This window comes from Pogona vitticeps, chromosome 2 (genome assembly GCF_051106095.1).
Source record: "Pogona vitticeps strain Pit_001003342236 chromosome 2, PviZW2.1, whole genome shotgun sequence".
Lineage (NCBI taxonomy): Eukaryota > Metazoa > Chordata > Lepidosauria > Squamata > Agamidae > Pogona > Pogona vitticeps.
In genome coordinates, this window is record NC_135784.1 from 121,296,570 (window position 1) to 121,322,108 (window position 25,539).

At 43.1% G+C, this 25,539-nt stretch overlaps 1 long non-coding RNA gene across 1 annotated transcript; it reads right to left on the reverse strand.

The window, feature by feature from the left end:
• Positions 1–10,915: 10,915 nt before the first annotated feature.
• Positions 10,916–19,322, reverse strand: LOC144586876 (uncharacterized). The gene is made up of 2 exons (XR_013541948.1): positions 13,895–19,322; positions 10,916–13,054 (listed from the first exon to the last, which is right to left on the reverse strand). It is a non-coding gene; the product is annotated as an uncharacterized LOC144586876 (long non-coding RNA).
• Between the last annotated feature and the right edge of the window lie 6,217 nt (positions 19,323–25,539).

The window sequence follows — 25,539 nt, forward strand, 5'->3', positions numbered from 1 at the left end:
CAGAGAATGGTGCTGCTTGGCTGGACACTTTGGCAAAGTGTGGAAATTATTGGCTTAAAAACCTTCTAACTACACAGCAGAAAAAGTTCAGGGAACTACAGAGCAGAATTTGTTTCAAGTCTCCTCACAGTGGACCACCATCCTTAGTTAGTTTACCTCAAATGGCACTTACTGTCTCACTCATAGACACAGGTAAGAGAAAAGAATAAAAGTGTCCATTTACTCACAGTTCTTTAAAGATCAAAACAAAAAGCAGTCTGTGGAAATATATTAACAGGTTATATGAACAGAGCTTAAGTGATTAGCTAGCTTCATGACTAGCGTTATGATTTGCTGACTGACAAGACAGCCCGAACTGTCTTCAGTCTCTCTGACTAAAAAGAGCAGGAAAAGAAGACTTAAGCAGAGAGGTGTGGCTCTCTTCAAAATTCTGAGGCAGAGAGGGAAAAACTGGCTGCTACTGGATTGGTTGGCATTTGCCCCAGTGCAGGAAGGTCCTTCCCAGCCAAAACCTCTTAAAGGCAACATAAGAGGGTGCAAGAATTCCAACAGCATATAAGAACTGGGACTGGTGTCAGGACGATTCAGCCTGTGCTAGACTGAAGACTTGATTCACAATTAGTGTTTACTGTGGAAGCCAGAAGTGAGTTCATATAGCTGAAGCTAGTGTGGCCAGCTCTGCTTATTCCTGGAAATGTCTGATTAGTCTACAATGATCCATGCATTACTTATATCTTTTTTAGAATACTGTAACATGTTTTTAGTAGTAGCTGTGAATAGGTCAGTGAGTTGGGTATCTGGCTGGGGAGTTAAAGGCTGACAGTTTGATTCCCTGCTGTGTCTCCTAGGGGTACTGCCAGTGTAGCCTTGGGCTAGCTTAACAGCTTTGGGGCACCCCCAGAGGAAGGGTAAACCATGTATGAATACTCCCTACTCAGAAAGTCCTGGAAAGGGTCATTATAAGTGAGAGATTACACACTATTATTATTATTATTATTATTATTATTATTATTATTATTATTATTATTATTATTATTATTATTATTATTATTATTACTATTACTACTACTACTACTACTACTACTACTACTACTACTACTACTATTACCACCTGTTGTATGTCAGGCTGTGCTTAAAAACTGCTAAAAATGTCAGCTGCTCCAAGTTTGTCTCTGAAGAACACTGGAAATGCCTATTTTTGACTTACAAAGCCCTCTTCAGGTTACTGAAGGATTGTTTTTCTTCCACATGGATTCACCCAGGCTATGAAGAACCTTCAGGAAAAGGCTTCTTCATAGTCCTGCTGTCCTCACCGGCATGCTTGGTGGAGACACGAACAAGGGCTTTCTTGGTGTTCACTCTCACAGTCTCCTCCAGTTGTCTGTCTGCACACAAGCAAAGACAATGTTCATGACATTTTCAGCAAACCTGACAGTCTATTAAGAAGAGGGCATTCAAAACTTTTTACTTTTCCAAAAGTATGTTTCTAACTTAATAGTGCTTTAACACTGTCCTATCTTTGACATGTATTCTGCAAAGGCCAGCTCTGAAGCCAAATCCACTGAAGATTATAATAACATGGGTTTTTGAATAGTCCCTTTAAGGCCCATAGAAGACACTAGTCCATCCTGTTCTAACATACACAGATCACTTAAATTCTCCTCCTGCTCTAAATCCTTAAAATACTGAATAATTTTGATTTGCTTCTTCTGCAAATGGAGGCCATTGTGTCAATTAGGAGTAACTTCCCAGGTCTTCATATCTTGTCCTTTGTCGGGGCAGAGTCCTATCATCCTGTTCAAGTCCTGCAAACTAAAGGTCGTGGCTTCCTTTCCTGAGTCAATCCATCTCAAATTAGATTGTCTTCTTTTCCTAATATCTATCATGGTATCCATAAAACTCTCCTCCGACACCATTTTCTGAATGACTTGAGTCAGTTTTCTCCATTGTACAAATTTCACCTCCACATGTAGAAATTTGCCATGCTCTTCTATGGATGACCTTGACCTTGGTCTATAGTGACACATACTTACTACTTTTGAGTGTACTTTCTAGCTTCTTCATGGCTCTCACAATTCATAATCATTTTTAATTTCTTGGTTTCAGTTTCCAGTTTGGTTAATGATTGAATCAAGATAGAGAAATGTCTTTAACAAGTCTGATTTCTTCATTCTCCACGCTGCACTTAAATAATTCTTCAGTCATTTTACTCTGTAAATTTTTAAAAATTGTTTCTACCAGTACCTGTTTTAATCTTATTCTGAGCTACCTGGAACCTTAGATCCAGTAGATAGCCAAGGGATAAGAAAGACAAGGCAAGAAATAAATCATCAGAGAGAACAAGAAGCTCAGATCTACTAGTTTAAAGCACAAGATTGAGTCATGGTTCTTACTCTGTTAACCTCAACTATTAATTACCTGATTAATTATCTAAAAATAGGCAGATTTTGTGTTTGTTTGTCTGTTTGTTCTCTGTAGGTGGAAGTTAAATAGAAAAGGTTTAGAACAGCTACCAATACTCATGGGCTTGGATGAACAATTTTATGAGATTATTGTTGTGTGTCACATGTAAAAGTGCAAGAATTGTAAATGATCCTTATTTATTTCCTTGAGGAAAAGGTTTACCTTGCATTAACCTAGGCATATGTTCTGGAATACATATACAGGATCTGACATCTTCACAAAGCTCACGCTGATTGCATGCATGCAATGTGCTTCATTCCAGCTAATATAGTCTATTTTAGTAACTTACATTTGGGTCAATCTGTTCTCATACAAATTCTTTATAAAAATGTCTCTCTTCCCCTCCACTACTCCCCTCTGCAGTCTGAAAGGCTGGCCTAAGTATTGAGAGAGAGAGATAGAGATAGAGAGAGCGAGAGAGAGAGCAAACCTACCCTTAAAAGAGTTTTCTCCCTCAAATACTGTTTTATAGGTTTTTTTCATTTAAATAGAAAAGTATCAAAACCTTGTTTGCTAAGTAGATAATTTCTAGGGGACAGTTTCACAGCAACACCAAATCTGATACAGAAATTAAAGCCAGGTACTTGTGTTTAAATCAATTTGCCGGCTCTAATCTAAGCGGAATTCCCTGGTGTCCTGTGGTTTGAGTAGGATGAATCTCTGCTCGACTTGGAACACAAGTCACTCATAGCAGCATGATATTGATTTTTTTGAAACCCAGATTTTCAGTCCTTGTTGCTAACCTGAGTTACTTCTATGAAAGGCTGGAATTCTTGTCTACTGTATGTTATTTAACATCTTCGTGAAACTGCTGGGGGAGGTTGTCTGGAGTTTCGTAGTCCAGTGTCACCAGTATGCCGGTGATATCCAGCTCTGTCTCTCTTTTCCATTTAAATCCAAGGAAGCTGGGGACGAATATAAAAACAAATCAGGATATTCAATGAATATCCTTGATTCATCAAATATCCGTTGCTTCGTATTCTTGGAGTCTAGAGATCCCGACGAATATGTTGCAATGAATATAACCCTTTTATATTCGTCCCTTCATTCCCTATTTGCTTATGCCCCCATAGATCAGCTGTTCCTCAGGGGCATAAGCAGAGAGGTATTTTCCCTTCTGGCAGCTTGCCAAAGCCTGCCAGAAGGGAAACCCACCCCCTGGGATGGGGGATGGCTTGGATCAGGTTTTCTCTCTCTTTCAATGCGGGAAAGGGATCAAAGTGATCTCCAGGTCCGTTGCCTTCGAAAAGGCAGTGGGGCTGGGCAATGGCTTCAGTCGGGCTTTCACCCTCTTTCTATGCCCAGTGGCGGCATAGGAAGAGGGGGAAAGCTCAACCGAAGAGGGGGAAAGGGATCGAAGCGATCCTTCAGGCTCCACTGCCTTTGCAAAGTGATTGCCTGGTTCTGCTGTCTCTTCCTATGCTGCCGTTGAGGCATAGAAAGAGGGGGAAAGCCTGACTAAAGCCATTGCCCAGCCCCACTGCTTTTGTGAAGGCAGCAGAACCGGGGGGGGGGTTGCTTTGATCCCTTTCCCCATCTTCCTATGCCACACAGCGTAGGAAGGCTGTGGGGCAGGGTTTTGTTTTGTTTTTTAGATAGCCCCAGGGGCTTTCTTAAAAAAAAATTGAGGAACCAACAAATTGATTAGTGCTTCATTGTGACACTGGGGGGCAATTCATAGTTCATGAGTTGTTAATTTTGATGACCCACAAACCAAGACGAAGTGCCATTTTGGCGCTTCGTCCCCATCTCTACTCGAGATCAATGCTTGGTGCAATTAATGGACTTGATGAAAGTGAATCAACTTAATCCAGCCAAGAAAGAGGTGCTCTTGGTGAGTTGAAAGTGATCATGAATGCAGCCTGTGCTGGAAGGGGTTACATTCCCTCTGAAAACACAGGTGTGCAGCTTGGGGGTGCCCCTTGGTTCATCGCTGAGCCTGAATGCCAAGATTTGGTGGTGGCCAGGAGTGCATTTGCACAGTTGAAACTAGCACACCAGCTGTGCCCGTTCCTGGAGAGGTCTGATCTGGCCATGGTGACACACGCTTTACTTCCCAGCTGGACTACTGTAACACGTTCTGCCTGGGGAGGAGCCTTGTGGCACAATAGTTAAACTGTAGTATTGCAGTCAAAAATAGAGACTGGCCTGGGTTGGGTTCATCAAAACTGATGAACCAAAACAAACAGAACTTTGATAGTGATTTTATGAACTTCCTGGTTCATTTGCCCCACCCCACCCCCACTCCCACAGCCTGCCCCCTGCCCATGTCACCTTCCTGCCTTGTGCTGCCTCCTCCTTCTCCTCCTTCTCCGCCATCTTCAGAGACAGTGGCCTGGCTTCCCTGCCGGGAGCTGAGCCTGCTGTCTCTGTGTATAGATATGTGCAGAGTGAGCCAGGCCTGCTATCTCTGCACATAGGCTGGGATCCCAACTGATTAGGGAGATCAGCTGGGGCCAACGGTATCTATAAGCCATGAGGTTGTGTGGCACCGGATTGCCCCTTTGCAGCCGGAATGATGATGGAGGAGGAGGAGGAAGAGGAGCCAGGACCAGGCAGGGAGGCGATGGGAGTAGTGGGAAAGAGGCAGACAAGTGGTAGAGTGGGTGGGTGTTTTAGTTCCCCCTGTCCCCAGGCATGATTTAAAAAAAAACACACACACCATGGTTCATGTCCATCTCTAGTCAAAACTCTCCTCATGGTCAGCATCCAGTCCTATCACAATCTGGAAGCTGGCAAGAGGTTCACTGAGTCTTCCATCCTTCTGAGGCTGGTAAATTCAGTACGCAGCTTGCAGGGGTTGGGGGGGGAGAGACAAGGCATAGCCTGTTTAATTAAATTCTAAACCATCCAGAGAGTGTTTTAAGCACTTTGGGATGGTATATAAAGCATCCACCAGATGGATGTGGCCACCAGATTGATAAATGGGACTGGTCACAGAGATCACATAACACCCCTGTTAAGGCAGCTCCACTGGCTGCCAAACCCTTTCCTGAAACAATTCAGGATGCTGTCTCTAATCTATAAAGCCCTAAATGGCTGAGTCCAAGCTGTCTCAAGCATCGTGTCTCCCTTTATGAGCCTGCTGAGGTGTTAAGATCATCAGGAGAGGCCTTTCTCTTGGTCCCAGCACCTTTGCAGGTGTATTTAGTGAGGACACAGGAGAGGACCATCTCTGTTTCTGCTCCCAGACTTTGGAACTCCCTCCCACAGGAGGCTAGTCTGGCCCCATCTTTATTGTCCTGCTGCAAGCAGGCAAAGGCCTTTCTCTTCAAGCAAACTTTTGCTGAGTGACTGGCTGCCTGAGTGAAGGTCTTTAAATGGATTGTTGTGCCTTACTACTTTGAATGTGGTTTTGGTGTTGCTTTAATTTACCGTTTTTAGTGTGGTGTTTGTTTGATCCTATTTATTATTTGTATGCTTACTGTTTTTAGCTGTTTTAAATATTGTCTTCAGTGATGTAAGTCACTTTGAGTCTTTTTTAAGGGGATAGGTGGGGGTAAAACTATTTTAAATAAATAAATAAACTTTCAGAGTGTCAAAAGTACAGTGTCTCCAATTATCAAGCCAGAGAGCAAAAATAAAAATAAAAGTTAGAAATAAACTGAATTGGCCAACAAAGTTAATTGTTTTGGTAACAAGAGGGTCCCTCAGACACTGGGTGAGAGACAGTGTCTGGGGGAATTTTTGGCCTGGACTCCCTTGGCCTGCAGGACTGGGGCCCTGCTGCTGCTTCAGGCTACCCCACCCCTTCTTTACCACCAGCCACCTGGCTTGGAGGGGAGCGAGGCTGTAAAAGCCAGAACCCTTTGCCAAGGCCCAGCTAGACCAGCGTGCCTGCCATCGGGGGAGTCGCCTGTGACATCTGCCGTCCCTCAGACACTGGGTGAGAGACAGTGTCTGGGGGAATTTTTGGCCTGGACTCTGTTGGCCTGTAGGATTGGGACCCTGCTGCTGCTTCGGGCTACCCCACCCCTTCTTCAACACCAGCCACCTGGCTTGGAAGGGAGGGGAGCTGTAAAAGCCAGAAGCCTTTGCCAGGGCCCAGCTAGACCAGCGTGACTGCCGTCGGGGGAGTCGCCTGTGACATCTGCCGTTCCTCAGACACTGGGTGAGAGACAGTGTCTGGGGGAATTTCTGGCCTGGACTCCCTTGGCCTACAGGACTGGGGCCCTGCTGCTGCTTCGGGCTACCCCACCCCTTCTTTAACACTAGCCACCTGATATGGTCAGCCCTCCTGTCGAAGCTGAGCTCACCCTATGGAATAGGGAGATGACCCAGGCGATTGACACAATTGCGCCTAAGCGCCCTCTCCGTGCTCACCGAGCCCAGACAGCTGCTTGGTATACTTCTGAACTGCGGGCAATGAAGCGAGAGGGGAGACGGCTGGAGCACAGGTGAAGTCCCGCTGGCAGTCCGATAGAAGACAACTTAAGAGCCCATTATTGGGCCTATTTTGTGGCAATACGGCTGGCGAAACGGCAATATTTCTCCAGCCGTACTGCTTCTTCAGAATGTCGTCCAGCAGAGCTGTTTAGGGTGGTCCGGGATCTTCTTCAACCGGGAAATCCGGTGGAGGTCCCGGACTGCTCATCAGCTTGCTGTGATGAGTTTGCTATTCATTTTGAGAAAAAAATCGCTCAGATTCGCAGTGGGCTGGACTCCACTGTTACTGCAAAATCGGAAGATGTGTCCAGTGTGCCATGCTTAGGTCAAACATTAATGGATGAGTTTCAATTGTTGAGACCCGAGGATGTGGACAGGGTGCTTGGATCTGTCTGTTCTACCACCACTCCACTCGACCCTTGCCCATCTTGGCTAATTGGAAGACCTGACAGGGGGGTTCACACTTGAGGCCGTGAATGCCTCTTTGAGAGAGGGAGTGGTCCCTACCACCTTGAAAGATGTGGTAATTCGACCACTCCTTAAAAAGCCTAACCTGGACCCAAGGCTGGGTCCAGGTTCGCTACTACCGACCAGTAGCGAACCTCCCTTATTTGGGCAAAGTGTTGGAGCGGGTTGTGGCTGGGCAACTCCAGGCGCTGCTGGATGAAATGGATTTTCTGGATCCATTTCAATTGGGTTTCAGGCCGGGTTTTGGTACAGAGACAGCCTTGGTCGCCCTGTACGATGACCTTTGCCGGGAGAGAGACAGGGGGAGTGTGACCCTGTTGATACTCCTGGACCTCTCAGCGGCTTTCGACACCATCGACCATGGTGTCCTTCTGGATAGGCTGGCTGGGTTGGGAGTTGGGGGCACTGTTTTACAGTGGTTCTGCTCCTTTCTAGCTGACCGTGTCCAGAGGGTGGTGCTGGGGGACAGTTGCTCTGCCCCATGGCATTTATGTCATGGGGTTCCTCAGGGCTCAATACTGTCCCCCATGCTGTTTAACATGTACATGAAACTGCTGGGACAGGTCATCAGGAGGTTTGGGCTGAGGAGTCAGCAATATGCTGGCAACACTCAGCTCTACCTCTCGTTTTTCCACCAATCCAGGTGAAGTGGTTTCTGTGCTGAACTCGTGTCTGGACCTGATAATGGACTGGATAAATTGAAACTCAATCCAGACAAGACGGAAGTGCTGTTAGTGGGTGCTTCACTGGACAGGTTGGAGGGCCATTTCCCTGCCCTGAATGGGGTCACACTCCCCCTAAGGAACAGGGTCCGCAGCCTGGGGGTGCTCCTGGACCCCAGTCTAACTCTGGAAGCCCAGGTGGACTCGGTGGCCAGAGGCGCCTTCCTTCAGCTGCGGAAATTATACCAGCTGCAGCCCTACCTGAACAAGCGGAGTCTCATGACAGTTACACACGCACTGGTAACATCTCGTATAGATTATTGCAATGCGCTCTACGTGGGGCTGCCTTTGAAGACGGTCCGGCGACTGCAACTGGTCCAGAATTGAGCTGCGCGGCTGGTGATTGGTGGGGCCGCTAGAGAGCACATCAAGCTGATTCTGTTTAATTTACATTGGTTACCAGTTGCTGCCTGGGCCCAATTCAAAGTGCTTGTTTTGATGTATAAAGTCCTAAACAGCTTGGGCCCTGGATACCTGAAGGACCGCCTCCTTCCATATGAGCCTACCTGGCAGTTAAGATCTAGCCAGGGGGCCCTTTTGAAAGAGCCATCCCTCAAGGAGGTAAGAGGGATGGCTTGTAGACAAAGGGCCTTTTCGGCAGCTGCCCCCAGACTATGGAACGCCCTCCCGACTGAGATTCGTCTGGCGCTGACGTTGATGACATTTCGGCGCCAGGTCAAAACCTTCCTGTTCCAGAAGGCTTTTAATTGAAATAACATCAACTGTGGGTCCTGATGATGGCAATTTTAATTGTATTTTAATTGTATTTTAATCATTTTATCTTTTATTGTATTGAACTTTAATTGTTGTGAGCCGCCCAGAGACCTCTGGGTAGATTGGGTGGCATAGAAATTAATAAAATAAATAAAATAAATAAAATAAATAAACTCAGTTTACATTTTATTTAAACATAAGGATCTATGTTAAGGACCCTTCAGGTAAAGCATAAAGTTCAGGCCTACTGGTTTAATTAACCATTTGAAATAAATTGGAACAAACTGGTTGTTTGGCACTTCACACTGAAGAAAGACCCAAGAAGCATCACTGATGGCTGTAAAGTTCCTTCTGCTGAGCTTTCCATTGACTTCCCACCCCAGCCCATCTCATCCCTCTGCTGAAGGTGGCAGAGTATAAGAAGCCAAGATTGCAGGCAGATTCCCTCCTAGGAATTTTGCTGCATAGAGTGGAGCGGAGAACAAATTCACATATGCTTCAGCCCTGCCTGTGGTTCTGGTGAGTAAGGCTGCTCTAGAAGTGAGTGAGGCAACTGACTCAGAATTGTATCTGGGCTGTGTAGGCAGAAGTATTTCTTTATGTGTGCAGCCTATGTTGGGAAGCAGAAGTCCTCAAGGGGTGTAGCTGAGCTGCTGATGGAGTCCCCCTTTGAACTCATGTCAGGCACCAACCATCCCTTCTTCAGTCCTCTGCCCTTTCTCTATGCTGTAAACCTCTTTCTATGATCAGTTTTCTTGATCTTGCACATTTGACCCCACAGTCTCTTGGGGTGGATGGGATTTGGGAAATGCTGATCCCTTTCCCGGACCTTTTGCCTTTGCCCTTGTTTGAATATAGGATGTAGGCAGGTATATCTTTGGTAGTTGTACTCGTAACTGGGTAATTAAAATGGGACATTTCCTCTCTTTTAAAATTACATCACTTGTGGATGAAATTACAATTAATTATGACTACTTACCAAGAAGTGAGAGGGGGGTGTTATTATGCATCAGTTCATGTAACAATCCCTATACAGTGGTGCCTCGCTTTACGATTGCCCTGCATTACGACAAAACTGCATTACGAGGATTTTTTGCAATCGCAATTGCGATCGCAAAATGATGGTCTGAATGGGATTTTTTCTCTTTACGATGATCGGCTCCCTGCTTCGGGAACCAATTCTTCACAAAACGACGATTTTCCTCCAGCTGATCGGCGGTTTCAAAATGGCCACTGGGTAAATAAAATGGCTCCCCGCTGTTTTCTGGGACAGATTCCTCGCAAGACAGCCACAGAAAATGGCCGCCCTATGGAGGATCTTCGCTGGAGGGTGAGTTTCCAGCCCATTGGAATGCATTGAAGGGCGTGTCAATGCGTTTCAATTGGCTTTCTATTTTCGCATTATGACATTTTCATTCTACAGCGATTTCGCTGGAACGAATTAACATCGTAATGCGAGGCAACACTGTAGATTTTTTTTAAAAAAGAGCCATCGTAGGCATGTCTTCCCTTCTAAATCCAGACTTACTTATGCCCAGGTATACAAATGTCAGACTGCAATTTAAGTGTCTTATAATTTCAGTCGAGATGTCAATTAAGTATCTGACTGTGGCACCAGAGGTTGGGAGTTTGATTCCCCAGCAAGTAGTTCAGTACCAGGGCACCCCCAGAAGAAGGGAATAGCAAACAACATCTGTGTCCTCCGTACCAATAAAACCCTGGAAAGGGTGGTCATAAATCAGAATGGACTTCATGGCACACAATAATAATTATTAACCATAGTCTTCCCCTCCATACAAAATATCTCCAGTAATACATACTTTACTGAACAGGATTTTGCCCATTATCTATTTGATAACTGGGGGCATTAATAGCGAACTAAATTGCCAGCCCTTTTCTATTAACCTTTGTCTATTAAATTTTCCATGGGGCGGAGTCAAAGCTGTTCATTATGCTATGTATGCTATTCCATTTAACTGTAAACCAGTGTGAAAGTTTTTGTTGTTATTTAGTCATTTAGTCGTGTCCGACTCTTCATGACCCCATGGACCAAAGCACGCCAGGCCCTGCTGTCTTCCACTGCCTCCCAGAGTTTGGTCAAATTCATGTTGGTAGCTTTAATGACACTGTCCAGCCATCTCATCCACTGTCATCCCCTTCTCCTCTTGCCTTCACACTTTCCCAACATCACAGTCTTTTCCGTGGCGTCTTCTCTTCTCTTCTCATCAAATGGCCAAAGTATTGGAGCCTCAGCTTCAGGATCTGTCCTTCCAGTGAACAGTCAGGCTTGATTTCCTTTAGAATGGATAGGTTTGTTCTCCTTGCAGTCCAGGGGACTCTCAAGAGTCTCCTTCAACACCACAATTCAAAAGCATCAATTATTCGGCGGTCACCCTTCTTTATGGTCCAGCTCTCACTTCCATACATCGGTACTTGTAAAACCATAGCTTTGACTATGTGGACCTCCTCTTTCACCCTCATTAAGCGCTTCTTTAAGTCCTCCTCACTTTCTGCCACCAGATATCTGAGGTTGTTGACATTTCTTCCGGCAATCTTAATTCCAGTTTGGGATTTCTCCAGTCCAGCCTTTCACATGATCTATTCTGCATATAAGTTAAATAAGCAGGGAGGCACTATACAACCTTGTCGTACTCCTTTCCCAATTTTGATCCAATCAATGTTTCCATATCCAGTTCTAACTGTTGTTTCCTGTCCCACATATAGATTTCTCAGGAGGTAGATAAGGTGTTCAGGCACTCCCATTTCTTTAAGAATTTGCCATAGTTTGCTGTGGTCCACGCAGTCAAAGGTTTTGCATAGTCAATGAAGCAGAAGTAGATGTTTATTTGGAACTCTCTGGCTTTCTCCATAATCCAGCGCATGTTAGCAATTTGGTCTCGAGTTCCTCTGCCCCTTCGAATTCCAGCTTGCACTTCTGGGAGTTCTCGGTCCACATACTGCTGAAGCCTCCCTTGTAGGATTTTGAGCATAACCTTGCTAGCATGTGAAATGAGTGCAATTGTTTGGTAGTTGGACCATTCTTTGCCACTGGCCTTCTTTTGGATTGGAATGTAGATTGATCTTTTCCAATCCTCTTGCCACTGTTGAGTTTTCCAAACTTTTAAACTTTCCAGACTGTGAAAGTTTAACACAATGCATCCCCCCACCAAATTGAGGAATGACACTATCCCCTCCCTGCCTTGGCCTGCTCCACTCTGCTACTCAGTAGCCATTTTGCCCCAGCTGTTCTTGTTGGCTCACTGTAACTGAACCAGCAAGGAGAAGACATATGGGGCAGCAGAGTACAGCAAGGTATTAAGGGAGAGGTTCTTGTCTCTCCCATGTATCTCTTCCTTTTGTGTAAGCAGTAAAGCCCTCACATATCCCTTGTTTTATAACTGATTGCACAAGCATGAGTTTCACAAACCTGCACATTTGGCCATGAACTAACATGCATGGAGTACAAAGCCTCTGCGCTTGGTGGAGTACTATTGTCTTTGCATTGAGAGCAGTGGTCGCGGCAAATTCATTAGCATTACCTTTGCTATATTGGGATTGTGGTGGTGGTTGCTAGGAATCCATGACAGCTACAGAAAGAATATGACCTGGTGCTGGAAATGAGCTACACATTCCACTTCAGCATTCTAAAACAATATTTAATAGCCCAAATTGCTGTCAAGCCCCCCCCCCCCAAACTACTGAATTAAATCCTGTTGCTTAGCTTAAGCCAAATTTTATAATTGTTTCCTTCTGTTAAGTAAAGCATCCCTGTTCTGAATCTCAGGGCACACGCATGCACTCACCAAGCTGGAATGCACACACAGCCCTGAGAATCATGGCGGAGACGGTTTGTTTACGGCGGAGGAAGAGGCTGAAAGTTACAATTGGCCTTACACTAAGCAACAGGATTTTGGCCATTAGGAGTTCCTAAGCACATGATAACAGTGTGCTACATATTTCTGGGCTGTTTTAATTAGGCTATAATAAGGCTGCTATCTCTCAACTCTCAACAGCAATATTGGAAATAATAACACTGGATAATGGGTTACATTACAGGGCTATAGAAAAGTGCCCTTTTTTGAGTGCTTCCAACATGAAGATAAGACTACAAACTATATTTGCATCACTGGTTTTTTTAAAAATTAAAAATAGTTTTTTTTCCTTACAAAATACTAGTTGAACAAAAGGCTGCGTTACTGTCTTTGTTTACACTTTGAAGGAAGACATACTATTGTCCATTCACAGCTATGATGAAGTCCTGGATTTTCCATTATTTCTTGTGCGCAAACCTCACTGTCACTCTGTAGGTGGAAAAAAAATCTGTCAGACAAGTAAACAGGAACTTTCAACTCTACACAGTGGAACTGTCAGGGCCAAATTAGATATGATATTCAGCTTGCATTCAGAAGTGGATCTTTTAAGTGGTAGAAGATTTTTGTTCATTCTATCATAAGCTTTTCTCACCTCCAGATCTTATTAATCTGCATACTTTGTTTTGTGATTAGTCATCAGGAAACAAAATATGAGCTTAATTCGCAGTTCTGCATGCTCAGGCAGAGGACTGATGAAAATGTGTCACCAAAGGACAAATCAGCTTCTACATCTTTACCCAGTGCGATTGTTGGCTTAGTTCTTTTTGAACACTATTAGATGAATTTCCATCGGACATCCTCCAGATCATTGGGTCAAAACTCAAAATGAACAACTTTCAGCTCACCTAAACAGCCTCGCTATGTACTGAAGCCATCAGTTAAAAATCAGGTGTGGGCTGTAAACCTATTTCTTCTAATGGATGCTCATTTGATTGAATGCTCTTCCGTTGACAGCAAGCATTCCCTTTGCATTAAAGGGAAGAAGGTTCTTCTCTGAGGAACATCTTGGGTCCAAATAGACTTAAGAAAAGTTATACCTCCAGAGTAAAATTGTCTTATTGCCCAGTTGGTCAAGTTTTATCTGGAGTTTAGGCATGCCACCCAGGGTCCGTCTGGACCATTAGACTATCAAGGCTAATTTTCATTTGAAAAAATTAAAATAAATCTATAGCCCTTTTTATATTCTGTGCCATCAAGTCAAAACAAACCCTAACAGGGCTATCAAGGTAAGTGAAATGTTTGAGGAATAGTTTTACCGGTTCCACATACCCCCAGTGATCTTCCACAGCTAGTGAGGATTTGAACCCAGACCTCCTTAGTCTTCCACTCTATCCACTACGCCACACTGAATGTCCCGTAGCCCTTGTGCAAGCAAATATATAAGGTAAACATTCAGTTATTATTCCGTCCAACTGTTTCTCAACAAGCCTACTACTGTGTTTCAGAGTTTAGCCAAACATGTGAAGTCACTGGGAGTTTGACTCACATTTTCAGCAGAGCAAGCAAGAAGAGTGATCCTCAATGTATTGAATAAAGTGACCGATCATCTCTCATATCCTAAGTAAACATGGCAATTTTGCGAAAGCCTAGCAGTGTGAAAACAAATGGCTGCTCTTCCCAGCTACCTAAAAATCATGGATAGAAAAGAATGAAGCCCCAGGAATATGAGGTGTTTTACACAAAGGAACATCTTTCAAAGTGTTCAGGGAGGTGTGTATATGTGGCCATATTGATCTGTTGCAGAAAAAAACAGCAGACAGCCAGATGTAATGTTGACTAGGACAAAGCAAGTTAGACTAGAATATTTTCCAGTTATAGTAAACAAACTCCTGATCTGTATCTCTGAAGGAAATCACATTGTATACCTCCATGTTTTCTTCTGTTTGCTCTCTGTTCTCAATACAAATCAGGGGAAATGTGTCACTGATGGGAGCTCCCTTTGCTATTTTCATGGATCTTCCTCTTTTTTACAGAAGTAAAAACTGATCACAGAAATCTGGAACAACCTAATGAGAATACCAGCAGACATCTCTGGGTGCATCACATAGCTATTCCTTGTTTATTTGACTTGTTCTACATCCACAGCTGCTTTCTATGGTCCTCTCTCCCCATTTATGCCCACAACAACTCATTAAGGTACGCTTGGATGAGAGATAATAACCGGCTGGAGGTCACTCGATAAGCTTTGTGACTGAGCAGGGATCTCAACCTATGTCTCCCTGTTCCAAGTCAAGTATGTCACCCATTACAACTTACTGGGCCTTTTTCTGAAGGCAAGGCTACAGCTCCCCATGCAGACCCAATGAAGATCCTGGCAACAGAGCAGCAAGAGGGAGAGGGAGATTCTGGGTGGGGAGAACGAGACAGAGGCAAATGACCCACACATGGGTGAGGGGGCAGAGACTAGATTAAATTGGCAGGATGCCAGCTTAAGGGAAGAGAAGGAGGAAGCCCTCAACAGACACAGACAAAAAAGAGGGGGTGGAAGGGTCGAGGAACTAGACCCCCATGTTCTGTGTTCTTGGGGAGGACGACCTTTTGATGATCCAGAATCCGTGAACCAAGGAGCGAGTCCAGTTTCAGCCTGCTAAAGGACAAGGATGAGAGGAAGTTGCACTGCTCTTTTACCCACTCCTGGACACCAAGGAGGTTGCTTGGGCACCCAGGCCCCATCCTGACCTGGTACTGTGGAGGAAGCACCAAAAAGAGCACCTGCAGCCAAGCCACCAGAGTCAAGAAGGGTTTGGAGGACCCAGAAGCCTGTACAAGGTTGATGATATTGGTCCTCCTCCAAGGCTAGGTTCAGTGCAGAAAATGAGGACCCAGCCATGTGCCAGCCCAGAGTCTGGAACTTGGATAAGAACTGGACATAGTGCAGGTTGGGGGTGGCTTGTGGAATTAACTCAGACCCCCCCCCCGTGAATTTTTAAGAGAGAGAGCAACAGGGGCCCAACCTATCCTTGTACCGCATTCCCCCACCTTAATAAAGTCTTGTTCAAGCAGAGTCTTGACTTCATGGAACCTGTGGCCCTCCCCATCAACACCATCATGGGTGGTGGCGGCAGTGGTGGCCCCATCCTCCTACCAGTGTTTTTTACAAAAATGCTGCCAATATTGAAATGGAATGGTAGAAAACAATGCAACAATTTGTATACTTACCTTGCATAATATGTCCAAGTGCAAATTATATCAGCTAGATGTGGAGAACTGGAATACAGTAATCCTACCTGAGGGGCCTCATTGCAAGGATATCTCTGGTGCGGTTGGCGCGCAGGTGTATGAGATGGCTTCTTGTTCTTTTACCTCTTCCATTTTTCACAGAAAATGACTGTGGCCCCTGAAAGTTATGAATGCTCTGCACTGTGAAGCCGGCGAGATGTCGTGGCTACAGAATTGAAAGATCTAAGTTTACGGACCCACAGAGCCATGAAGTTAACTGGGTGACCAGGGAACAGACACTATCTCCCACCTTGAATTCACTCACTAGCCTGTGGTGAAGATAAAATATGGAGGAGGAGAATTATGTAGTCATTGATGAAAAGGTAGGATGGGACTGAAAATAATAAATACATTTAAAAAAAAAAAGAGTACCACACACTATTCTCTTCTATTACTCTGCTTTTTCTCATTGATCTGAGAATGTTTTTCCTTGTGAACGTGTTGCCCTAACTCCTCTTTTTCCTTATGTATGTGCCCCTGCTCCTGTCCCATATAAAATACGGGCCTGTGATTCTTTCTTTATATAGGGATATATTTCTAATTCCTTTCCCACTTTAAATGGAAGTGCCCAAACCAGCTCACAGGTGGAGAAGGGAGTACAAAGACAGATGATGAAGCATCAGGAAAATACTTAAAACGAAAACAAATCAATAAACTACAAAAAGCAGTGATAAAGAAACATGAATAAAAGCCAGGACTATAAACTCATGAGACAGATAAATTAAAGGTTGGGAGGAAAATAAATGTCTTCATGTAGCATTAAAATACTAAGAGATGAGGGACCAGTCTAAACTGGAGGCCAGAGAGCAGGCAGTACTGTGTTGTTGCAAAAAGATGTTGTCCCTCACCCATTTTAGGAAGCAAAGAGACATCCATAAAGGCTTCACCAGGAGACATCAGAGAGTGGACAAATTCATATGGTGATTATCAAATGATTAGACATTATATTCCTGAGGCATTTAGGTCATTAGAGGTGATAACCAGCATGAGGCTGGAATTGCACCTAGCAATGGACCAGTGATGTGATCTTGAAACCTGGCATAAAGTAAAATTGTAGCTATAGTGTTCTGTACAAGGTGAGGTTTCTGCATGTCTTCAAAGGAAGCCATATGTATCACATTTTACCATAATTCAGTCTAGTTTGTTGGTTGTTGTGGGTTTTTCGGGCTCTTTGGCCGTGTTCTAAAGGTTGCTCTTCCTGATGTTTCACCAGTCTTTATGGCCGGCATCTTCAGAGGAACAGGAGTAGGAACTCTGTCCATACTCTGTTGCTGTTTGTTGGCTGATTGAGTATTTATAGCTGTGGGAACAGCTTTTGTCATTTTCAGGAGATAGGGTGATGATGGTGATCAGCGTGTTTTTGTTGTGGATGTATTGTTGTGATCAGGGGGGAGAGAATATCTGCCCCTGTGATTGATCAGTGTCTTTAGCTGGTCTTTTATATGAAATGATCCTGGTCCTTGTGGCTGGGTAGAGTTCGTTGACCTCAGTCTCTAGATTATTTATTCATTTAAAGCATTTTTTTCACACCTTTTTGCCCATCAGGGTTCCCAAGTTTTTGTACAATATATTAACATAAATAAGAGCAAATGTAAAACGTTTAAAAAAAGATGTAAAACGCTTCCCAACAGCCAGTTTTTTTTTTAAAAAAAAAGAAAAACAAAAGAACAAATTCTAGATACCAAAGACCCTTTGGAACAGCACACTTCAGAACAGGACAGTTTCAGCTGTCCATCATAAGCTCAGCAGAAATTGAGCCTAACTTCCCCGAGAACGCAATTCTGTAATGAATTATTGCAGCTAAGAGGAAGTGTGACCCCTACAAGGATGGGAGCAGTGAGTGTGCCATTCAAAGTAGAGTAAAAGTGCTTCTGGCTGCCACTATCATCTGGACACCCATAACAGCATTCTTAACTGCTAAACCTGCCTATCAAGAGCAGTGCAACACCATCCAGGCCGAATGACATCCTTCTACTAGCTTGGTTGGGCCCTTGATTCCTCTTGAGTCCATTTCAGCTTCTCACCTACATTTTGTACATCAAACAATGGAACAGAACCTCTAGGGTTTCTCCAGTTGGAGATCAGAAAAAGATTTACAGCTGTTTATCATCAGCTTCACAGTTTGGTACCACTTTACCTGTCGAGCATCTTTTCCTAAGGTCACCTACCTGACCCACTAGGTCCTCCCAGGCCATGATCCTCCAGGTAGCCATTTCAAGGGTGGGCAAGAAATTCTTTACGAGAAGTAGGGCCTTTTTTGTGGTGGCTTCAACATTGTGGAATCAACTGCTGGTGGAACTGTGCCTAGTCTGTTCCCTACGATCCATTAAAAGATATTTTAAAACACTGCTTTTCAGAGAAGCCTTTTTGGTAACCTTGCAGGCATGATCCATTCCTTGCTGCTTTATTTGTTTACATGACCCATGCCACATTTTATCTTGATATTTCCACCACTTGATGCATTGATTGTTATTTTGTGTTTCAGTTTTATTTATATGCATTGTTTTAGTTGATCTGCTAATAGGGTGACATACAAATTAAACAAACAAACAAACAGCCCATTCTAAATCCTTGGGTGATGTTAAACAGAAAAGGAGACAAAGGCAAACTCCAAAGCATATTATAAGCCAAAGTTATGGTCCTAAGCAGGAACTCCTTGGCATCCCATTCAGTGATTGGTCCTCCATAAAGGAAAGGTACAACCCTAATAGGATGTACTGAGGCCTCACCTCAGCAAGATGACCCTGAAAAATACAACAAATGGCATCAAAAAGCACTGGAAGTCCTAAAGAACCAACAGAATGCATTTCTGCTGTTTATCTCACCAGGCAGATCATCCACTAATTCTGCCAAACAAGGGCACTTCAGCTCCAAACCCAGGAGAACAGTTTCCTTCTAAAAGGTTAAAATGAACAATATTCCCTGTGATTAGCCCATTTTTATTCCCATAGTAGAATTTCCTCAGAAATACATACATCTCTTGGAAATCAGACTTGTTAATTAAGCCTATCTTTACCTGTCAGTAACCAATCAGAAAGCAGAGCACACACTGGAATGCAAAAACAAAGATAAAGAAAAGCATAAAGAAAAGCATTTCACAATTTGAGAAATGTACTACTCCCAAATACATGCTAAACATATCAGCTAGTTTGAGCTAGAGACTGAAATTGAATCATTAATTCCAGCAAGAGTACACCCATTCAATGAACTGCTAAATGGTGAGTCAACACTTATGTAATCCCCAATGAATCAGCAGGTCTACGCTAGTGGTAGACTTGCATCCAGTCACAATGAAGTTCCGGGGGAATTTGGGTCTGTTCAATTCAAGTGGTCTCACAGGAGAAAAGCCTTCTTGGCTGCTTGTTTGCAGCTCTGTTGAAGCCCTATTGGAGACAATGGAGAACTGCCTTAAGTTGTAAAAAGGTTTTCTGCCTCTTGTTAGCTTCTTTCTTCCTTCCTTTCTTCCTTCCTTTCTTCCTTTCTTCCGTCCGTCCTTCCTTTCTTCCTTTCTTTCTTTCTTCCTTCCTTTCTTTCTTTTTTTCTTCCTTTCTTTCTTTCTTTCTTCCTTCCTTTCTTTCTTTTTTTCTTCCTTCCTTCCTTCCTTCCTTCCTTCCTTCCTTCCTTCCTTCCTTCCTTTCTTTCTTTCTTTCTTTCTTTCTTTCTTTCTTTCTTTCTTTCTTTCTTTCTTTCTTTCTTTCTTTCTTTCTTTCTTTCTTTCTTTCTTCCTTCCTTCCTTCCTTCCTTTCTTCCTTCCTTCCTTCCTTCCTTCCTTCCTTCCTTCCTACCTACCTACCTACCTACCTACCTACCTACCTACCTACCTACCCTCCTTCCTGCCCTCCTGCCCTCCTGCCTGCCTGCCTTCCTTCCTGCCTGCCTTCCTGCCTGCCTTTGTGTTTTGGTGTTTAGGTGCCCTATTGCAGCCATTCCTTGGGGGTACTGTGGCACATTTGAAGGAAGCCACAAGCTGGAAGCAATCCTTCACAAACCACCTTATAAGATTTATTCTGCGACTTGTTGTTTGGCACCCTTCAGTCTCGAGAGACTATGGTAACATGTTCTGTATGGAGGACTTGGAACACCATCTAGTGTGGCTGAGAAGGCCAATTCCACAATGAGGACAAATACAATCTCTCCCCTGTCCAGTTCCCTGATTTTGCTGCTTCTGGGACTGCCTCTTTGCCTTGGCCAGCTGGACAAGGGTCTCTTCAAATTGGGAGATGCCGTGATGTACCGCCTGCCTCCAGGCTGAACGCTCCAATGTCAGGGTTTCCCATCTTTGGACATCTCATGAGAAGAGAAGACTCCCTAGAAAAGACCCTGATGTTGGGAAAGTGTGAAGACAAGAGGAGAAGGGGACAGTAGAGGACGAGACAGTTGGATAGTGTCATCAAAGCTTGACCCAACTCTGGGAGGCAGTGGAAGACAGGAGGGCATGGCGTGCTCTGGTCCATGGGGTCACAAAGAGTCGGACATGACTAAACGACTAAACAACAGCAATAGGTTCATATATATAGGGCTTGGTTTCCAACCCCCGATCATCCTTGCTGCTCTCCTCTTGTTATAACAATTAGAAAATAGATTGCTCCCCTTCTTTCCATAATTAGATTGCTCCCCTTCTTTCCTTAATTAAGCCTTATTAGAAACTCAGAATCAGCACTGTCTGAAAGAAATGCCTCCCAAAACATTAAGCAATACAGTTATGGAAAATGTCTCTTTCACCTACAAAAGTTCAATAGATTACATTGTTAGCAGACATACAAGGACATGAGAATGTCCCAACGTACAGTTGGTGCCTAGAAGCCAGCAAAGAGGAATTAACAAACTCTTCCAAGATAAGATGAGTGACCGTATTTACCATCTGTCTCTGTCCTTTGTTAAAGGCTACAATTGACCAGAATAAGGAGAAAGGGATACCATGGTCGTACCCCTGGTGCCTCAAAATAACAACAGTAACAACATCAGAACACGTAAGTCTAGGTCAGGATTGTTTATGGAAAATCAGGACTTGTCGTTCTGCTATCACCAGCATTACGCGACCAGCTTTGTTTTGGGAAGAATCCTATAAAGTATGCATGGACTTTCTGTATCCATTGAGAAGCTTGTATTTGGTCATGAGATCCCAGCTCTCTAGGCTTACAAGTCTTTTTCTAACTCTTTTCAATAAACTTGATTATCTTATTTGCAAATTTACTGCATGTGTGGTTTGGTTCACTCCATTTTTATTCTTTTTCAGATAACGAGTTTGTCCTTGCCAGGGAGGAAAAGAAACTTTATAATGCTCTGAACTTGTTCCAATCTGTCCTTTTTGAAGTGCAGTGTTCAGAACTGGACACGGTACTCAAGATGAGGCCTAAGCAGTGCCGAATGGAAAGGAATGAGTACCTCATGAGATTTAGAGACTAACTTCTGTTAATGCAGCTTAAAATAGTGTTTAACTTTTTTGTAGCTGCACCACACTGTTGGCTCATATTCAGCTTGTGATCTATGACAATTCCAAGACTGTATCGTATTGATGAACCAGGTATTATTATTATTATTATTATTATTATTATTATTATTATTATTATTATTATTATTATTATTATTATTATTATTACCACCACCACCACCACCATCACCACCACCACCATCACCACTACTACTGCTGCTGCTGCTGCTGCTGCTGCTGCTGCTGCTACTATTATTGGAGGTGAGGGAAGCTTGTGTTAGAACAAACAGGCATGTTTCACTACTTAAGGGAGCACAGCTTCTAATTTCATGCTAGTCATATTGTGTAGTTTTCTCCCTGTAGATCTGTGCAGCTGTCAAGAAGACTAGGAAAAAAACAAAAACCTGAAATATCAACGTGATCACCCACTTCTTCTGCAATGGCAACACGATGTATTACTGTGTGGCACTTGACTGCATCACATATATAGCAGAGATGATGCCGTATTTGTCAACATGAACCCCCAGAGCAGCAAATGCATTTTGAAAATATGTCAGCAGGGAAGAAGTTCACAAACAGTAGGGAAGGCAAAAGAGTCAACAACAGTAACAGGGAAGGATAGACACACACGTGCAGTTTCTTATACTGAAAGGGTATAATCTTCATTTCCATATGGGTTTTGAGGAGGAATTTGAAGCAAGACATGAAAAGTCACCGTTTATGTTTGCTTCATGCTCCCTTTTCTTTTCTTCCCATTATATATATTACTGCCATTTCCGTTTGCTCCTACCACCTTAAACTTTTAAAACATACAATCACAGCAAACTGAGAGAAAAAATAGAAGCACGGCAGGTGTGTCCATGCGCATGTGTGTGTGTGTGTGTGTGTGTGTGTGTGTGTGTGTGCGTGTGTGCGTGTGTGCATGTGTACACATAAAATTTTCTTTTCACTGTGTCAGTATCTTTCTTTACCAGTTACCTAGGAAACTACTGGCAGGCAGAATTTGATTGGTAGTGTTCTTGTATTGATGATTAAAGTCGTGGGCAGTTTTGAGTGGCAAGTCATTTCATAGGCTGCACAAAGCAAGTTGCTGTAAATGATTCACATTTGGAAATTCTCTTATTTTGGAATAAATTGCATACATTACAATACAGCTGCAAGTTTTCAAAGAGTTTTTTTTTTTAAAGAGACAATTGATAGGAAAAAGATATGCCTCAGGTGTTGTTTTATGTATTTCCTCTATACAGTTTTAACTCCACAGGTTGGCCAGTTGTAATCTGATATCCTATCTGCTTCACAGCATGCAGAACATTAAAAACCAGAGAGGGAAAAAAAACACCTCAGAGTCTTCCTTGTTGAAAATTGTAGAATAAGAGGCAGGGGACAGACATAGGAGCATTTCTACCTTCTTTTTTTTTTTAATCCATTCTCAGCACAGGAAATTGTGAAGTTCTATGTAGCTTAATGCCCTTCCCAGTGGATCCTACACAGTAAAGATATCAGGTATTGTAATAATCCTGTGCAGTTCCATGTATTTTCTGCTCTTTTCAGATCGGTCCAAGCCCAGGCATTCTAATAATAATCCTACACTGTTGCATATTTCTTCCAGACAAAAATGACCAGGATCTGTCTATGAGGCCTTATGAGCTTTCCCAAGATTTCCACACAGACACATCCAAAATTTGTTGTTTGTGTGTGGAAATATCATACAGTGAAATCTCATTGCAAGAAGGGGGAAAAAGTGATCCCCTGTCCCGCTTTGGTTTTTTTGCTAGAGGACAGGCTTCAAGAGTCATATTTCTTTAGAATTTGACAACACCTGGACTTTTTTTTTCCTGAGCTGGAACTGATATGTTAAGTATCTTCCATTGTTCCATGTTTTACTTCTGACTTTTCTATTGAATGCAGAACTGTGCAGTTTATTGCAGCTTTCAGTTCCTTCACCTAAGCCTTGTTTTATTCCTCCCTTCTCCTTCTAATGGATGTATGCATGTAGATCTCCACACTCAAGATAAGTATCTGTACTGACTGCATCAATTCTTCGAGGGTCAGCCTTCTTTATGGTCCAGCTCTCACTTCCATACATCACTACTGGAAAAAAAAACAATAGCTTTGACTATGTGGAAACATAGAAAACCACCTGGTCACTTTGTGGTTGAGACATCACTTTGTCGGCAAGGTGATGTCTCTGCTTTTTAAGATGCTGTCTAGGTTTGTCTTCGCTTTCCTCCCAAGAAGCAGGCAAAATCTGTCACTGCCTCCATATCTTCCCCTTTTATTTGCCAGGAGGTGAATGGACCAGTGGCCATTATCTTATAGCTGGCTGGACAACTCAGTGAAGTCAGTTATGTGGCTGCAGAGCCAGAGGCTGGGGGTTCAGCTCTCCACTGTGTCTCCCAGAAGAGCCAGCCTGTGTGGCCTTGGGAAGTTGCACATTTCCAAGGTGCCCCCCCCCAAAAGAGAATGATAAGCAGCTTCTAAGTACTGTATACCTACAGAACCCTGAAAAGGATGATCATAAGTCAGAGCTGGCTTAACAACACCTTCTTCTTCTTCTTCTTCTTCTTCTTCTTCTTCTTCTTCTTCTTCTTCTTCTTCTTCTTCTTCTTCTTCTTCTTATTATTATTATTATTATTATTATTATTATTAATATTATTAATATTAATATTATTAATATTAATATTAATATTAATATTATTAATATTGTTATTGTTATTGTTATTGTTATTGTTATTGTTATTGTTATTCCAGTTTTACCCCCGCCCTCTGTGGGTTTCATTGACTGAGCAGGGGATCAAAACCAGATCTACTGAGTATTAGTCTGTCACTCTATCCATTATATCATATAGGGAAAGGCAAGAGATGCATATTAGTGAAACTGTGGCAAACTGCATGTATTGAACTTCCAGGGTTAATTTTAGCATCTCCTCTGGTTAACTGGAATTCAAGAGAAGCAGAATGAAGAGCAAAGAAACATTTAGAACAATAAACAGAATGGAGTCGCTCCTCTCATCCCAAAGGACATCATATGATATCTCTCCACTGAATCGTATAGCTTATCAAAATGTATCCTGGAAGTAGAGTATTCAAAGTAATTGGTCTTCCAAAGGAAACTATTGAATGAGTTGTTTCTGTACCTTCCAGAAGGATCAGGTCCCCAATTTGCTAAATATTGTTTCCTACCTCAATTTTTGTAAGTAATACATATACAGTGGGGTCTCGACTTATGAACGACCCTACTTGCGAACAATTCAACTTACGAACCCGCCCTATAGGAGAAATAAGGACTGGACATACGAACTTCCCTCCAGTTACGTACAGGAAAAAAAGTGCCCCCTCCCTCCCCTTAGAGGCTTCTGGAGGGGAAAAAGGGTCAGAAACTTAAAAATAAATAAAAGAAAGTCACTTACCAGGCCTTGGTAGCCCCCAAACAGCAGGAAAAAGAGCAGGAAACAGCTAAAAGCCGACACCCAGAAGGGAGCCTGGCAGCCATTTTGTGGTCCCCCCCTGCACCTTCCTCTCCCCGCCTATCAGCTGATTGCCTGGCTCTGAAGAGGCTTGGGGAGACTTGCTCAGCACCTACAAAGCCTGCCTGTGTTTCTTTGTGCTGAAAAAATCAGCACAACATGCTTTAAAACATGATTTAAAATTGGCTTCGTTGAAAAAAAAGATTTCTAAAGTGCTTTGCAAACTGTTCCCTGCCTTCCTCCGTTTCCTGAACCTAAGGGAAAAAAATAAAAAATATCCCCCTCTAGTGGCAGAAGGCGGAATAGCAGATTCCCATTAGTTTCTATGGTCAGAAAAGAGCAGATACAGATTAAATGGTTTGCAATGCATTCCTATGGGAAATGCAGATTCGACCTAAGAACTTTTCGACCTAAGAACCACCTTCCAATACGGATTAAGTTCGTAAGTCGAGACCCCACTGTATTACTTGTTATCAAACAGTTGATTACTATATAAATGTACAGAACCATCTGGAAACATACTTTTCTCCTATCAGTAGGTCAGATATTTACATCACAGAATTGGGCTTGCTGAAAGTGTTTTAATCTGAATGAATTTCAGGAGTTCCCATTATACTCTGGTGATGAAAACACTATGGCTTGGAAAATTACTGGAGAAGCTAACACCATAATGTTATCATTTAAAAAAAAAAGTAAAATGTTTCCCCTAATTATGAAGTAATGAACAAACATTAAATTAAGATTTGTGTTCTTTTTAAATACACTGTTAACAGAAGAATCATTGTTAAAATACTTAA